The sequence below is a fragment of the Amblyomma maculatum genome, chromosome 11 (genome assembly GCF_055883805.1).
Source record: "Amblyomma maculatum isolate TAMU_Amacu chromosome 11, ASM5588380v1, whole genome shotgun sequence".
Taxonomy (NCBI): Eukaryota; Metazoa; Arthropoda; class Arachnida; order Ixodida; family Ixodidae; genus Amblyomma; species Amblyomma maculatum.
In genome coordinates, this window is record NC_139354.1 from 46,030,692 (window position 1) to 46,045,551 (window position 14,860).

The following is a 14,860-nucleotide window of genomic DNA, read 5'->3' on the forward strand; positions in this document are numbered from 1 at the left end:
TGTTCATCAATGAAGACCGCAAAATTTAGGGAATCCCCAAAAAGAATCCATATGCCCTCATGGACGAAGTCAAAAAATAACTGACAATCATACAAAAGAAATGAATCCTCCAAAAATTACGGAGCTGACCCCACTCTATTGTGAAGTTTGTATTCAAACAAGTAGGAACGCTGGCGATTTGCATTGACTCAGTGGAATTCATCAAATTGTTGCAAAGAAGAAACTACTCCCTAAAGACGCTGAAAAACATTGCTGCCCATGTCAAAGGAGTCAAGAGGTTTACCATGCTGGACTTAAAGAAAGGATCCTGGCAGACGAAGGTAGCAGAGTGCACGAAGAAGTATCTAACCTGAAGTACAAAACGGGCAGGTACTGCTTCAAAGGGTGCCTTTGGAATTGCCACTGCGCCAGCTGTATTCCAAAAAGTTTTCTCAAGATGCCTCGACGGCATACCCGATACAATCAGCACAATGGATGACAGTGTACTGTATGCAGAAACCAGTGAACAGCATTAACAGTACTATGAAAAGGTCATGAACGCAATTCAATAAACCGGTACTAAGTTCCATATTGAAAAGTGTGTCTTCGGCAAACCATAAATGAAGTTTCTATAGCATGGAATAACCATTGGTGGACTAGAGATTTATCAAGACAAAGTACCTGCAATCGACCAGCCTGGAGAATTCAGCAACAAAACAGAGCTGCAGAGGCTGCTAAGCATGATCCAATTTCTGAAAAAATTAGTCCCAAACGTAGCAGAGAATGCAGCGCCCCTAATAAAGCTCATACCCAGGAATGTCGAAGAGATTTGGGCAAATGAGTAGAGCAAGGCACTCTGTGAAAAGAAGAAAACCCTGAAATCGCATCAACATTGGTATAGTGTAATAATGTCAATGGGGTTATAAGGCTTTCAGTCGACGCCCGTTCCAAGGCTTTGGGAGCAGTTGTGCTGCAAAAATGAAAGCCATGTCCTCATGCCTCAGCCGCCATTACTGAGACAAAGAAGTATCTAAAAATATATATGGAAGCCCGGGAAAACAGATATGGATACAAGAAATTTCACCTGTACATATATTGTAGACTAATGACCATAGACTGACCAGAAGCCAATTGAAAGCATCACCAAAAACCAACTCAGTAAGGCATCTTCAATACTGCAAAGGCGGCTGCTAGGCATGCAACAATATGCTACAATTTTTACACGAAAAGCCGAGATTTAGTGATAGATGACCTGTCAAGCCAAGACTGCAGCAGCAAATAGGCTGCCCAAGAAAGTGCAAAAGACTCTTAAGCCATGACAATTGTCCTTATTTCACCCGAGGCCTGGGAAGGCTTCAATGTAGACGTTGAAATGAACATTGGATTGCAAGAATTTATTAGAAGCGTCAGAGAAGGGTGACCAAAATATACTAAGGCCCTAGGAGCAGCGAAGCTATACTGGCCATTTAGGGATTAACTATCTGTCTATAGGACGAGTTCTGTTAATAGGTGATAGTTATGTGATTCCAAAAACATGGAGAAACCGTATCTTAAAGCAAATGCACACAGGACACATGGCCTCAGGAGAGCTAGGGCAAAACGTGTACTGAACAGGGATGAACAATCTGTGAGTGAAGAAGCACTGTTCATAAGGGATCGGTTTGTTATTCCAAAATAGTGGAGAAACTGTACCCTGAAGAAAATATATAGAGGACGCATCGGCATAAATAGTTGCGTCAGGAGAGCCAGAAAAACAGTATACTGGCCAGGGATGACAACAGACATAAATAACTGTAAAAAGGTGCTCCATGTGCCAAGGAACCAACAATAAGACACCACGTGCACAACATCTCGTGAAGGAAATACCAAGTCTCCCTTGGGAAAAAGCCGCATCCGACCTTTTCAACTTCAAAGGCAAAACTCATGTTTTACATACCTAAACTTATTATACTGTATGGCGAATAATCAAAAGAAGCCATCAGTGCATTATCGAGTGCTTTGCCGCTCATTGTGTCCAAACATGTCCAACCATGTCCAACCAACATCAGTGTTTGATACGTAGCACAAGAGTTCCACAATTTCAGCGAGGGCGAGGAACCAAGCATATAACATAAAGTCCAGGATGCCACCAGTCAAATGGCCTTGCTGAGCGTTCTGTCCAAGCAACAAAAGAAATACTGGGGAAATGCTCTGAACACAGAAGGGATGTACAAATGGGTTTACTAAACCTAAGGAAAAGTCCAAGAAATGATGTGCTAGGTTCACCCGTTCAGACGTTCTATAGCAGAACAGAGGAGTCGGAAAAGCTGCAAAGCCGGAAATTACGCAAAATATAGCTGAAAAACTACGAACTTAGTGCAGTCGCCAGAAAACCTACGGAGACCAACACACCAGTCAGCTTCCCGCGTTGCACTCAAGAGACCATGGAAGAGACCTGGGAAGATGACAGGAAGTGGATACCTGACACATTTGTTCGCCACACTGAAGAACCGAATTCAGTCATAATCAGTTCAGTTCAGGCGTTCAGTCGTGTCCGACTCTTCGTGACCCTATGGACCATGTCACGCCACGCTTTCCGGTCTTTCACTATCTTCTTAACATCAAATAGCTTCATCTGCAATGCCTCGAGAATGCCATTTAACCATCGCGTTCGCTGCCTACCCCTTCTCCGGCGACCCTCAACCTTTCCCAACATCAAATCTTTCTCCAGCGACTCCTCTCTTCTCATCAGATGACCAAAGTAGCTGAGCTTTAACTTTAGAATTTGACCCTCCAATGAGCAGTCAGGGTTTATGGTCGACAATATCGACTGATTTGATCGTCTGGAAGTCCAAGGAACTCTTAAGAGTCTTCGCCAGCACCACAATTCAAACGCGTCAATTCTTCGGCGGTCAGCCTTTTTCACAGTCCAACTCTCGCATCCATACATCACAACTGGAAAGACCATAGCACGGGTTATACGGATCTTCGTTGGTAGACTAATGTCTCTGCTCTTTACTAGGCGGTCAAGGCTAACCATTGCTCTCTTTCCCAGAAGCAGGCGTCTCCTAATTTCATGGCTGCAGTCTCCTTCCGAGGTAATCTTGGCACCCAAGAATAGAAAATCTGTCACAGCTTCCACTTCTTGTCCATTGATGCTCCAGGACTTGATAGGGCAAGACGCCATGATCTTCGTCTTTTTAATGTTCAGTTTAAGCCCAAACTTCTCACTCTCTTCTTGTACGCGCATCAGAAGTCTCTTGAGTTCCACTTCACTTTCTGCCATTAAAGTGGTATCATCCGCATATCTAAGGTTGTTGATACGTTTTCCAGCAATCTTCACTCCAGCTGAAGACTCGTCCAGACCGGCCTTCCTCATGATGCACTCTGCATATAGGTTAAATAGACAGGGCGACAGTATGCAGCCTTGCCTCACCCCTTTCTCAATCGGAAACCAATCAGTAAGACCATGCCCAGTTCTGACTGTGGCCTCTTGCCCTTCATAAAGGTTCCTGAGGAGACAGATGAGGTGAATTGGAACTCCCATCTCTTGGAGAGCTTGCCACAATCTGCTGTGATCTACGCAGTCATAATATAGACCCGGAAATGATGCTACCGGCGCAACACATCGCAAGTGCGTCCAATGAAATCTGATCTGCACTGCAAGAAAAACGTCCGAGCTAGTTTAGAAGAATGCGCCAATGGATGAGCAGCTGGCATGAGCTCCAGCTCACTAGCTGGGGAGAATGACAGTAACCACAAAGCGACCAAGAGTGGTCGCACAGACAAGCCGATCGTGAGACTGGACCTCTAACCAGCAATGAAAAAGGAGATGTAAAGGTATCCAAAGCCAGCAAAGTCAGGCCCAGGCGAGAGACGATGTTGATCTGTGGCTACCTAGAACTCAATCATGTAACTCGTATCCTAGAAAAGAACTTTTGCTACACCACTCACATGCTTGATGACACTCCTGTCGCACAACATGAAGCACATATCTCCTACTAACACCACTTGTCATTGCATTCCGCCAGCAGAGTTGCAGAAAAATATCTGAACTCTCACAAACTGGCCCCAATGCGTAAACACATATGCCATGCGCTGCACCCGGAAAGGTCACAGTACGTAGGCGCATGTTCCGGCAAACACGCGCATGAACTTGTGGTATGCACTAAAAACTCTGCGCTCGCGCACTCCGCACCGCACGCAGTTGTCACAGGTCGGAACATAGGCCTGTTTTATCTAAACTTTCGGTCGGAACCGTCATCGCACTGGTGTTAGCAGTTTATTTCTCCTTGTTTAGGGTATTTTCTTCGGAGAGAGGGCCACTGTTTGCCTGATAAAGAGTATTTCCTAGGCCCTTTCTGTATCACAATATCTATATATTGTAGACACGAATTCGCGTCCTATATCGAAGATGATATCTTGACCTCTCTTCACTGCACGTGGGCGAGAGCGGCAAGCTGGCAACGAACATGAACACGTCCTGAATTGTGAAGCGGCCGCATAGGTCGAAGAAAATGCTTCTGCTATAGTGGCGATGCGTGGTTACAAGGCAGTTTCAAAAAGCTCCAAAGGGATGCAGACATTGCTTTCAGTGGGCTAGAAACGCTTATGTTGACCCTGAGAAAGTGTATTTACAGCGCGGTGCAAACGTGGATTGTAAGGCGTTAGTTCACAGGCTATCATAACAACTAGCATTTTACTTGTGTTATTTATTCAAAATATTTTCTAGCAAATATCGGCGGATGTAATCTGACATACAATTAAGGCATTGCTCTATGAAAGTTTTTCATTTAAACGAACACCAGATTACATTTTTCGTTTGGAATAATCAGCATGGGCTTCGCTGTCGTTCCAGAAGTTCATACCTTAATCTAAAAAAGTAATAATGAAGCAGACATCTACTTACTAACTGAACTAAGGATGGCCGATGATTCTTTTCTCGGTGTTATCTTGGATGTCCCGTGCTGAATATTTTCCGGCGTATAGAGGTGTAAGGTATAAACAGGCTCAGTCTGATGTGTTGAAATTAAAAGACCGACCTGAATGGCATACTGTTAAAGAAGTGCTTTTGTTAGACAAGTATGGAAGAATAGACTTGGCCACCAAGAAAATGTCTATAATATTGTAGTATTTTCTTCCGCACTCCAGCAAACAAAACTCTTTTTATCATATCATTGTTGAAAGAACTTTTGTGCTAGGAATATATTTCGTGCTAGGAATAATAGTCAGCGACAAATCATTATTCGCTTTTTTCAATAAATGAATCATACACCACCGTTACCATAAACTGCCCAACATATTGTTAGTTTGCTAGTAAAATGTAATTTATTGAAGTGGAAGTTTAGCTCATAGCAGCAAAAATATGTAAAATCATATTAGAAAATGTATAAATCGCACGTCGAAAACAATACCAGTCACCTGCTCATGTGTGCTGATAGGGGCCGACACTGGCAGTTGCGGTGGTACCCATACACATAATGCACATTTAGAGCCTGATTACTAGATTACGAAGAGTGAATATGGTTTTTCCACGGGAAAATTATCTTTCGGGAGGGATTACCCCATTCCTACATGTTCAGGTCTAAGGTCTTCAGCTGTATTACTCTTGTCGCCGCCTCTGAAGGAAATACCAGTGTGGAGACAGGGCAATGCAAAGACATCTAGAATGGTGATTAACATATTAGGACCGAGTTCTAAGGATTCACTTTTAGTGTGCAGCTTCAATATGAACAGAATATTTAAAAAAGTACCTGTACCTTAACAGAAAGCGAATGGTTGTCATTCGGAACAAATCATGTGCTCTATCCATATATTCATAAGATGCAGATGAAGGAATGTGTGCGCCCGGTTACTCGATAATTGTGGCGTTCAAGGACACACTTAACGAAAAACGCAAAAACGCATAATAGATTCGTGGTATTTGATAATTGGCTATGCATTTACAGTTACTCTTCTAAAGCCGGCTTCGGCATGCAATTGTAAGCATTTAGAACGATTTTAGAATGCACTGAAAAGACCACAAATGATTCTCACTATGATCATCATCATCAGTCGGCCTATACGTAATTCACGGCAAATACATCTGCAATATTCCTTCAATTAACCCATTTCTGTGCTAGCTGCATCCACTTGACCCCTGCAAACTTCTTAATCTCATCCGCCGACCTTTCTGCCACCCCTTGCTACTCTTTCTTTAAGGTCCTTGGACTCCAAGTTCTTACCCTTAGCGACCATTAGTCATGCTCTTTTCGCGGTCTGCGTCCTATTTATGCCCAGGTCATGATTTCCAGTAGAATGGCATAACTCGAGTTGTATATCTCACCTACTCTCCAAGCTTCGTATCTCTTAACATTACAGCTGACATTTTCCGTTCCATAGCTCTGTGTATAGTCGTGAACTTCAGTAGAACCCTTTTCGTTAGGTTCCAAGTTTCAGCCCCATAGGCGAGTACCAGTATGATGGAACTTTATTTTTTCCTCTTGAGCGATACCGGTAAGGTGCCACGCATATTCTGCGAGTGCCTGGCAAATGCGCTCTATCCAAATCTGATTCTTCTAGTTATTTCGTTATGTAGCCCTGACCTGTGGTTACTACTTGTCCTAAGTAGGCATATTCGCTCACCATTGCCTGGTCTTTGCTACCTATGGTAAACTGCTGTTTCTTTCCGAGGCTGTTGAAATTAATTGGTTTTCTGCATTTTGCATTGGTTTCCTTCTTCATATGATCTATTCCGTGGTATTCTGCATATTACCTTCGTCTTCTCCACAATAACTTTACATTTACCTAAGTGCTATTCCTGTCAAATCACCATGGTATAGAATCTTCTCCCACAACCTTCAAATTAAACAATGCTGGGCTGCACACACCTTTATATAGCTAATACTATCCGCTCCCTCGTTTAACACCTGACCACACAGAAAGTAACAAAATGAAATGAAATTATGGGCGTAAGTACTCCAGTGAAGTTTACACCTGGCGACGCCATCAAGAGTCATTTTTTAGCCCTGTTCTATTAAGCGGAGCGCTTGAAAGAAGCTTGAAATGTTGCAATTTACAAAGAGGAGACCCTGTCAAAAAGGACAAGGACGAGAGCACAGACGTACACCACGACGACTAAACCAGAAACTGTGCTTTCTTCACTCATCACGATGTACGCCTCTCCTCTCCTCCTTGTCGTTCATGACTATCTCTCGTTTTTATATTGCCGCAAATGGCACAGAATTTCACTCTTCGTCCTAATTAAAGCGGGTAGCCATCTTCGATAACCATCCTTTCGAAACTACCTGCATTGCGGTAATGAATATAAAGGTAAACTATTGCGCAGCGACCTCGCCTCACCATCTGGTAGCGAACACCTAGTGGAGAAAAAAACTTAGTTTGTAATAAGCATGAAGAAACGCATGATGGAACGGGAGCAGCATATACTTTAAACAGCGAAACACTTTAAGCAAACTTTCATTGCACAACAATTGATTGACTCAATGGCATGCACGAGCATAGCTCGTTGCCACTGCGTAGGCCTCCACACAGGCTTTCTTTAATAAATTATTTCGATGCTATGGGAAGCACTTTCCACGTTACAGTCACTCATGCATGTCGAGCTATGGTTTCTGATGAGAACGAATGGTTCTCGAACCAAGAAATTGAAATAAGATGCACACAAAATTTATGCCCTCCCTGCCACACTCTGCGTATAGTGTTGAAGTTGCCGGGTCATATCGTGGTTATGCAGGGCCTACCCGCCCCCATAGACATCTTTGCATGTGTTTATTGCCCGTCTGGATTCGGAGCAATGGATGGTGCACATTGCGACTAGCATTTCTAAGGAAGGTCTAAGACAGCTTTTAACGCCGTCAGTCCTACTCTGACGCATCATGTTTGCGAGTATACTCTGTGAGCAAAACATTGCCCCACCGGGCAAGATTCTGGGTTAATTGAGGATGTGAATCATGGGTATATATAGTGCCTGGTCAGAACAGCTGGTAAATTCCTTTTCGATTTATTTCAGTTGTCTCTTTCAAAGCTATCCCAATTCTAAGTCTTTTCTTATCCCATACTTCTTTCCCATCTCTCTTCCTCCTTTTAGCCTCTCTCTCCTTGGTAGAAAATAACTGACAGACGGCAGCAGAGGTAACTTTTATGCACAAAAATACTAGCGCAAGCACTTTAATAAAACGCAGTTCCTAAAAAGTAGTTCAAATATTCACGGCATGCACTTTCCCTTTTCAAGTAAAAATGACGCAATGACTGCCACAATTTTTACTTTTCGCCTGAATAGAAAACACACAGCGAAATACGCACAGCAGGTTTGCACGAGTAAGCTATTTTACGGGCAAGTAGTGCGTCATTTCTTTGTCAGAGTATACACCAGTTTTGATCATTACGTATGACATAGGTTGCTATTTCCATTTTACTGGCGTCTCCACATCGTTGCAACGCCTGCACGTAACTGCACAGCTAATGTAAAATGCCATAAAAAGCCATATGAGGCTACAACGTCGCATGCACTTACTATTATATTCCAGGTGAAATAGTCAATGATTGCAAAATAAGACATTTCGCAGATGACGTGGGCGTATTCGTGCTGAAGAGTGTACACTGGTACGAAGCGTACTTGTAGCACACGTCTTAACCACTCTGTTACTTGGAAAGAAATACTCGCACGACAAAAAAATAGTGAACTGTCTGCTAAGAACATGAAAATAGAATAGGCACCGCCATAATCTGATCCCTCATTCGCGACATCGAAAATGGGCTGATTTTTTCTTCTGCTGAACAAAATGTAGCGACACTAGATCCTTAAAAGATTGTTGATAATAACAGCTTGTATGAAGTTCGTTCCGAGAAGGTAAGGCTAGCGACCGACACCTCTTCTCAGTATGGGAGGTATGCCGGCGAAGTACAGTTGTTTTTAGGAGCAAAACAAAAACACATTGGTCGCAATTAGAGTTCCGCGGATTAAATGTTTTCGAGAAGGGTTTTGATGCGCAATTAAGTTTCTTCCGCTCCCATTGTATTCCTATGTGCGCATTCTCTGTAGGTTGCCATGCTTTACATGACACCTGAGAGGCATATTTGAAGAAATATCGGTTTGATAGGATGAAACTGGAGACACAATCGAGCTCATTTTCAAAAGTATCGCGCGAGCACCGACTGCCTGGCGCGGCGGCACCGAGGTACAATGAACTAAAGGAAAATATTCTAGGCTGCCTCCCGGGGCGAACATTTCACACCTGCTCTCAATAAACGTTTCTCTCCCCTGCTCACTGTGGCCGAGGCGAAGGAGCAAACGAGCCTGCGCGTCGAATACTGCTGCTGGAGCCAGCGTCGTATGCTTCGCTATTCTGCTGCTCGCGTACCAACCCCTACGCAACAAGTTTCATGGCCGAGTTCTGAGCGCGTTAGCTTCGTGTTCTATCTGCTAGTTGTTGTTGTTGTGGCTGTAGGAAGAAAGAAAAGAAAATGCACGGGCCTGCTAATGGCTCTGCAGCTGAGCCACGTCCGCTGCCTCGTGCAGACAGAAGAGACTGATTGATTTACACTGACTCATTGATTTATAGGAAGGGAAAGACGCGGTAACTATTTCACTTGTTTTCTGTGGACACCTCAACCGCGCCGAAGGAAAGAGAGGAAGGTGGGAGTGAAAGTGGAAAGAGAGAAAAAGGAGCCGTAATGGAGGGCTTCGGAGTAATTTCGACCACCTGGGAATCTTTAACGTGCGCTGACATCGCACAGCACACGGACGCCTCTTCGTTTCGTCTCCATCGAAACGCAGCCGCCGAGGTCGGATTCGAACCCGGGTAATCAGACACAGTAGTCGGGCGTTTTACCAATGCACCACCCCGGCGGGGTAGGAAAGTGTAAGTGGCAGTGGACTGAGAGAAAGAGGAGCCGTAGTGGAGGGTTACGGAGGAGTTTCAACCACCTGGGGTAGGGTGGGGTAGGCGTGAGTGTGGTAATCCGCACCAGTTTCGGTTTTGCTTTGCACACAGACAGTGCTCTCATCATCAGCACTTTTTTCTCTCTCCTCTCGAACCCGCACGCTCACACTCTGTGTCGTAAATAAACAGTATACCCTGAGCTGCCGTCTGCTACTTTTTGTTTCCTTCGTCCGGATACCGGATACCACAAAACAGCGACGAGGACTCAAGCACAGTTTTCTTTTCCGAAAACTGTAAACTGTATTTTAACTGTAGCCCCGCCGGGGTGGCACAGTTGGTTGGTTTGGTTTGTGGGGTTTAACGTCCCAAAGCGACTATGGCTATGAGAGATGCCGTAGTGGAGGACTCCGGAAATTTCGACCACCTGGGGATCTTTAACGTGCGCTGACATCGCACAGCACACGGACGCCTCTTCGTTTCGCCTCCATCGAAACGCAGCCGCCGAGGTTGGGTTCGAACCCGGTGATTCCGGACAGTTGTCGGGCGTCTTACCTCATCAGCACTCCGGAAATTTCGACCACCTGGGTTTTTTTAACGTGCACTGGCACCAGGGCATGTTAAAGAAACCCAGGTGGTCGAAATTTCCGGAGTCCTCCACTACGGCGTCTCTCATAGCCTTAGTCGCTTTGGGACGTTAAACCCCACAAACCAAACCAACCAACTGTGCCACACCGGCGGGGCTACAGTTAGAGTACAGTTTACAGTTTTCGGAAAAGAAAACTATGCTTGAGTCCTCGTCGCTGTTTTGTGGTATGCGGTATCCGGACGGAGGAAACAAAAAGTAGCAGACGGCCGCTCAGGGTATACTGTTTATTTACGACACAGAGTGTGAGCGTGCGGGTTCGAGAGAAGAGAGAAAAAAAAGTGCTGATGAGGTAAGACGCCCGACAACTGTCCGAAATTCCCGGGTTCGAACCCGACCTCGGCGGCTGCGTTTCGATGGAGGCGAAACGAAGAGGCGTCCGTGTGCTGTGCGATGTCAGCGCACGTTAAAGGTCCCCAGGTGGTCGAAATTACTCCGTAGCCCTCCACTACGGCTCCTCTTTCTCTCTTTCCACTTTAACACCCACCTTCCTCCCTTCCCTCACGGCGCGGTTCAGGTGTCCACAGAAAACGAGTGAGACAGTTACAGCGCCTTTCACTTCCAGTGAAACAATTATTATTATTATTATTATTATTATTATTATTATTATTATTATTATTATTATTATTATTATTATTATTATTATTATTATTATTATTATTATTATTACTCTAGCTGTACTTTCTGAACCATGCCGGGTGGGATTGATCCCGTTACCCCCATCGTTCCTGCCTACGCTAGGCGAACCTAGAGTACCTTGGCAACAGTCGAAGCTGGTCTTCTTGAATTTCCTGGAAGCGGTTGGAGGCGACAAGCTACAGCCCAAATGTCGCAAGGCAATACATATGAACTTCCTCGGTGTCGAAGGCTAAGGTGCGTACCACAGCCTCGGCGCAACAAAGAGCACCGTAGATCCTTGGGCAAGTGTCACGTAAAGGGCTGACGAGGATCCCTTCAATGCTACTGTCGCAACGCTGAATGCACACTTCGCAACGGCAACAAACGACCTGGTCGAACTTCACCGGTTCCGTCAGCGCTAGCAAGTACGGAATCATTCAACCCTTCACTTGCCACCTACTACCATTGAGGTTCGGCTTCGCATCTCGCTAATTTCTCTGCATGTCCGCAATAACCAGACACTGCCGCAACTGGGGAACGATTGGACATTTTGGAAAAATTCTGCAAGTAAAAAAAAAAAAGAAATCTGCTGAAAGAAGAGCGCTGTGCCCGAAAGCTGAGACAACCAACGCGATCACAATCTTAAACGTCAGCGATAAGAATGGCCCATCCAAAGAAATTCGAAAGAAAAGAAAGCATGAAACGGGAGATACAAACAGGCACGTTTTCAAAAGTATCGCGTTATCACCAACTGGCTTGCGCGGCGACCGCGAGGTATAGTAAAATAGAACGAAATATTCAATTTAACTGCGTTCAAGACGAAGTAGAACGGAAGTCGGAAAAAGAAACGCGCATGCGCGCCGGTCATGCTGCTGCATAGTTCTTACCTAGAGTAAAAGCCGGGGGGGCTGCACTTCAGCCGCCATGGGCACGCTAAGAACAATGAGGTGATGTGCTACTTGGTGCAGGGTAGTTGCATTTTTTCGATTGCACAGAGATACGTTACTAAGATGCCGCCTTTTGGACACTGAAACATGGAACCGCCTCCCAGAAGAAATTGTGAATGCTGATTCTGCTGACCAAGTTGAAACTCAAATCAGGGCACTTCTGTGGGAATAGGACTGACTCTCAATATCCTGATGTTCATTACAACTTTGGTTTGCGCGTTTCTCTTTTTGTTTTTTTTTTCAATTGCTCTCTTGATGGCTTCCTGCGTTGTTCCACTTCCATTTCGTTCTCTGCTCTGTAATTTTGCTGTCCTTTCATTCTGGATTATTTGCATTGTGACCCAGTCCTGTGCGAGCCTGTAAAGGCGCACAGTATCTATGAATAAATAAATAAATTTTGGTCACCTCGAGGCGCGAACGTAGAGCTCAAAAGCCATAGTAACGAATGCTCAAAAGCAGACAACGCCCATAAAAGGTTTGTTTTCCCAAATGGCACTAAAATACTCCCCGAAGTGATTGAGCAAATACATATTTTCAGATCATTTGTTTACTTTTCAAAGGGTGCGTGTTAGGTGAAAAATATTGGTTTCCATGAAGCTCAATATTTACCCAATAGCAGATGGAGCCATCCCTTATTTTAGACACATTTTACTCTTTCATGCTGTTTTGCTCGCTTTTTGTAATTTATTGTCACAATATGGAATGTTAGGATGTTTTTCATTCTACAACAACGTTTATTTCTGACTTAATTTTGGCTAAATGGTGTAGTTCTGCACGAGGTAGCTCTCTGCCCACGATGCTTTGGTGGCCCGTGGTGGTCGCTTCGTTCATTCATATTTTTTCATAAGGATGACCGGATGCCTAGCGGAGAAGGCCTGGCGCCCTCAGCCTAATGGTGGCGGAACTGGTCATCATGAAGCTGCATGCATAATCCCCTAGATAGCGGTACAGCTTTCCTTCTACGTAAGACTAAGGACCTCTATGTGCTACTATAACTAGCGTCCTCAACTTGGTGGTTTTTCTGCGTGCGTACTAACCCCTATGCAGCAAAGTGTATGGCCATGCTCTGTGTGTTCGTTTTGTGTTCTATCTGCTAAGCGCTTTTTTTTTTAGCAAATGCGTAACGTTTAAGCACGACTCTTGGTCCCATTGGTGTGGCTAGCTACTGCCATTACTGCGTTCTATTTACCAACTATAACATCACCATGTCAGAAATCCAATGCTGCACTGAGAAAACAGAAACCATATAATGCAGAAATAAACATTATGCTGTAATCAAAAAACAGAGATTCCGTAACCAATTAACAGAGTCCGTTTTACGGTTTTACGTTATATTAGGGAATTGCTCTGAAATAAATTACCGCCATGTTTCTACGTAAATCGGCGAATTTTTTTTTTACAGCGTAGGGTTATTTAACGTTCACTGACATCGCACAGCACACGGGCTTCTTGCTTTTCGCCTCCATCGAATAGCGGCCGCCGAGACCGGCATTCCATCCAACTTTCTTGGGAACAGTAGTCCAGCGCCGTAACCAGTGTGCCACCCCGGCGGGGTGAATACGTTATAGTAGTTGTCTTGTAGAAATTGTGAAAATAACACTGCAAACGCAATAGCTAAAACGTGTCGCTGTTGTTTCATTATGTTATTGAATGAACAGAACATAAAAGTAGGGTGGCTTGTCACATTCAATTGTGAACTACTTCACTGCGGTTCCCTTCATACATATTGAATACTTTGATGATATTAGCTAGCATTTCTGGAACATACTCCGAGTAGTAAGAGTGAGCGAAAATATTCCTCACGCTCTCCGCGCCTTGAAGTACTCGCCATTATTTCAATTTCTTCTTGTGTACTTTTGCCGCTCAAGCAGAAAGGCTTCAGACAGGGAGGCACAATCTCTACAGCGTTATTATTCGCTTGTTCATAGCAGGTACTCAAATAACTATTAGGAACAGGTGTGGATAAGAGTTAATGGAAAAGAATTAGTAATCTGTCATACCGTTACGACATTGCTTAACAAAGTACCTCATGGGACGGTTAGCGAAGAACGATTACCAATAAACTGGCTTATATAAACAGCAGGTTTAGAAATTATGCAGGAACCTAAAGTCGGTGTTGAACTGCCTCCGAAGTAAACCCGATATTATAGGAAGCGAAGCTCTTGAATCTTTACATGAACACATATTTCTGCGGTATGTAATATTATCTGATGCGGAACACAAGATCTCTTCCTAAATGCAGCCAACATAACAGCCAACATAACAGGCTACCATTAATTGGGGTTCTGAGATAATGATTGGAAGCCCACCATATATGCTCCAGGGGGGAAGTATGTAACAGCTCTATCTCACCAGGACTCCCTTATGGTGCAGAAATAAGAATACTAAATAAAATGTTTGAATTTAATTTGAGCACTACGTAGGAAAGTATTCAAAGAATGTGGTACATGTAACGTTAAAACTTCGAACAAGAGAAAAATTGGTCCCTGAGTGACCGCTAGTTCTAATTGAAATCCCGAGGCAGAAATCAGAGTAATTATGGCAGGCCTGTAACTCGAAAGCACGACAACCAACTTTGTGGGCCCACATTCTTAGCTATTTTCACGTTGCGCACCCGAGTTTCAGATGTCCAAGTTGGTGTTCATAGACGCGATTCGGCAACAAGTCGTTTCAAATCGCTGAATAAAATTGCAATAAGTCCACAATAACATTTTCACTGAAACGATAATAGTTCACATCTATGAGAGCGGTACAAATCTTACTATAAAACGAAAGCGTTTATTTTACCGTAACGGGCGTCATCACAGGAT